At 36.5% G+C, this 3,972-nt stretch overlaps 1 non-coding gene across 1 annotated transcript; it reads left to right on the top strand.

The window, feature by feature from the left end:
* Positions 1-932: 932 nt before the first annotated feature.
* Positions 933-1,004, top strand: Trnam-cau. Its single transcript has one exon. It is a non-coding gene; the product is annotated as a tRNA-Met (tRNA).
* Positions 1,005-3,972: the final 2,968 nt, after the last annotated feature.

Here is a 3,972-nt window from a genome sequence, read left to right on the forward strand (position 1 = left end):
AAAAACATCGAGAAAACATGAAATAATTCGTTTTTAGAGTTGACAAAGCTATAATTTATAGCATGTAAATAAAAAATCCCTTTGGGTAAAAAATATCGAAAGGGTCTTTTAATCCAATATTTGCACGCTATTATTTATAACTTTATCTATTTCGAGCACCACCGTTAAAAGTGATTTTGTTTCCACTTTTTTTTGTGGAAAAGTGATTTTGTTTCCACTGTAGTTTCAGCTCAGAGATGCGGCCATGCTGATGCACCGCCGTTAAAGGTCCTGGGGATACATAATTTTAAATAACAATAAAAAGCATGCCCTTTTATTTGATTTTATCAACTGTAAAAGTATTTCATAAACCCAGGCTACTCACTTGTCAACCCCAGGGTAAGGCAAGAGTTAACTGAAATCTATTCAACCAAGTTCTATAGACTTTGGGTTGATAGAGGGACAAGAACAGGGTGGATTTACTGGACCGTTAGAATATTGAATAAAATAACTCTGGGTATTTAGTTAGAACCCGTAACCACTAGGCCGCGCCACTTAGTGGTTTGTGTGTGCCAGTCACGGTCGAAGGATCATGGTTTCAATTCCTGAATTGATTTATAGAGTCGATTTGCTTCTGGCTGACCTGAAAATGGCAACTGAAGAGACAACCAGAAAAATATGCAACGCATAGATCTATACATGTGGTCTGTCAAATATGACTCTCATAGTATCGGTAGAGGGAAATGTTGCCTTTCAGTAAGTAAATTAAGAGCCCAGCAACATGGATTGCGTAGTTACTAAACTGATATTTCATACATTTGAAACAATCCAATGAATAGAAATAAATGAGTAATAAATATATAATACGTGATGGATGATGTAATAGAAGAAATATAATCCAGAACAGACGATGTAAGAAATAATGCATTATATATTTGCCTAGCCTCTCGTCAAGCAGAGTGGCGCAGTGGAAGCGTGCTGGGCCCATAACCCAGAGGTCCGTAGATCGAAACTACGCTCTGCTAAGAAATGATATCTACTGTTTTTTTCCTTAATATCTTTTACATCGCAACTGACTTATCTATCGTCATATACATGTGAATGTAACTGCAGGGGGAAGTACAAATTCTATCATACAACAGAAATTTTTACAGGATTAACGCGGTGGTCACAGTATATTCTTGAAAGAATCAAAAACGCAAAATATTTTATCGATTTACGATGTTCCTGAATATACTACGCAATAATAATTTGGTTTCCAAACATCGTGTGGCACGGAACCCATTTACATGATTTTCAGAACCTTACGATTTCCTGACCATGTGTTCTTGGGTTCGGTCTCACTGCGTGGTACCTTCAATAAGTATCTTCTGTTATAGCCTCAGGTCGACCAAGGATTTGTGAATAGATTTGGCAGACCGCTAGCCACTACACATTCTTTATTTTCTCTCCTTGTTTCTTTCTGTGTTCCTTTCTGTGGAAGAGCGTAGGCTCGAAACGTTAAAGACTTTTTCACTTCCCGAGCGTTATACTAATACACCTGTTTATTATCTACACCACCTGTCTTCGTCTTTTGTTGTTGTTTTTTGTGAATTCTCCCTATATATATATACACGCACACACACACACACACACACACACACACACACACACATTCTGTTATTGAACATTGATTTGTTCGCGTCTGTTTCTGGATATTTACACTACCAGGACTTTAACCCAGATTGATTTACACAGGATTGCACCTAAGGACTTATGGACTTCTACACGATTGGAAAGTTGAACTGTGAACTTTTATGCCGCTTTTTTCTTCTCTTCCTTCATCTCCTTATTCCTCCTCCCCTGTCCTCTATGTCGTCATTTTAATAATCTATACCCACCTCATTTTCCCTATTTGTCTCCGATGACAGAATATCCCATACTCTAGGATATCCCAGAAACACCTGTAAGACTTTCAATTTTTTTCCAATAATAATAATGTGACTTCAGATGTTTGCATTGCCTTAACGTTTGTTGTCCTCTTCAACAATTATATATTCGCTTTATCGGAAATCTACAATGGCTCCATAACTACCATCTCGGCTATGACCTTGGAGTCCTAGTAATCCGCTTCAGCACTTACCTAGCGTACCTGGTCGTTTAGATCACCTGTGAACTAAACCTCCACGTTTGTATACATACATACATACATACATACGTACATACATACATATATATATATATATTATATATATATATATATATATATAATATATATATATATATATATATATATAGTTGATATTTACAGAAAAACAAAAGACGAAGACAGAGATGTATAAACATGTATAAACAACAAACAGGTGTATTAGTTTAACGCTAGGGAAAGTGAGGAAGTTTTTTTACGTTTCGAGCCTAAGCTCTTCCACAGAACGGAACACGATGAAATGAACAGAGAGAGAATAAAAAAAATTTTTGGACCTAGTAGTCAATCATGGCGGCTGGCTGGACTACATACATACACACACACACACATATATATATATATACATATACATATATATATACATAGATATACATATATATATACATATATATACATAGATATACATATATATATACATATATATATACATATATATATATATACGTACGCATATATATATACATATATTTATACACACACACACACACACACATATATATATATGCGTATGTATATATACATACATATATATGTGCATACACACACACACATACACACACACACACACACACGCATATATATATATATAATATATATATATATATTATATATATATATACGTATGTATGTATGTATATGTATATACATACATACACGACGGATTGATGCTTGGATGGATATAGACGTGTGTATATAAGTGTGTTTGTGTGAAGCTTTTGTCTGGACATCAGATGATAGTTGTAAACGTGCATTTATCTCATACAAGCGAAGTTATTCGCTTCCAGTCTTCCGTGAAAGAAACATGTCCGACCTCGGGGAAATATTGCCATCTTTGGAAAGAGGGGAACGTTGGCGACATGAAAGACACCCGACTGTTAAAAATCTGCTGCTACAAATTCCAGTTAACCCATGCAAGCAGGAAAAAGTGGACGTTAACTGATCATGATGATGGTGGTGGTGATGGTGGTGGTGGTGGTGGCGGCGGCGGCGGTGGTGGTGCAGAACCTCGATCCTATATTCTACAGACGACCAACACCTCTCTAACGTTAATGAATCATTAAAAGAAACAAAAATTGTTTCGTGGAGAGAGAATTCATCCTCTTTATCTTTTACTTATTTCAGTCAGCATACTGCGGCCATGCTGGGCCACTGCCTTGCAGCGATTTCAGTCGAATAGATCGATTCCAGCACTTATACTCTTTTAAGTCTAGTACTTATTCTAGCGGTCTCATGTTCTGGCGTACTAAGTTACGGGGTCGCAAACAGAACAACATCGGTTGCCAAACGGATGTGGGACTAACACAGGCACAACAACACACAGAAATATACATGCATATATACGACAGGTTTCCACACAGTTTTCATCTACCAAATTCACTTACAAGTTATGAGTCTATAGTTGAAGATACCTGGCCACGGTGCTGTGCAGTGGAACTGAACCCGAAACCACGTGGTTACAAAGCAAGAATCATAACCAAACACCAATGCATTGAGAGGAATTTGTTTTTTATGATATTTAAAATATAATTTTTGAATGAATGTTAACTTTTCAAAATGGGTCTCGATTATAAAAGCTTGAGAACACTGGTCTACAGTTTGAATAGTGAATGCGAACAGCCAAGGCATTTTTCAAACCTGTTACCAGCGTTGCATTATTCAAGTGTCCGAAAAACTTTGAAATCTCAAATAGTTGAGCTGCAAATAAGCATTATAGGATACATATAACTAACGTTGTTATTAGTGGCATTACCGTAAAATTACCTGTTTCTTTATTACCTACAAGGGGCTAAACATAGAGGGGACAAACA

Source organism: Octopus sinensis, linkage group LG7 (assembly GCF_006345805.1).
Source record: "Octopus sinensis linkage group LG7, ASM634580v1, whole genome shotgun sequence".
NCBI classification, from domain to species: Eukaryota; Metazoa; Mollusca; class Cephalopoda; order Octopoda; family Octopodidae; genus Octopus; species Octopus sinensis.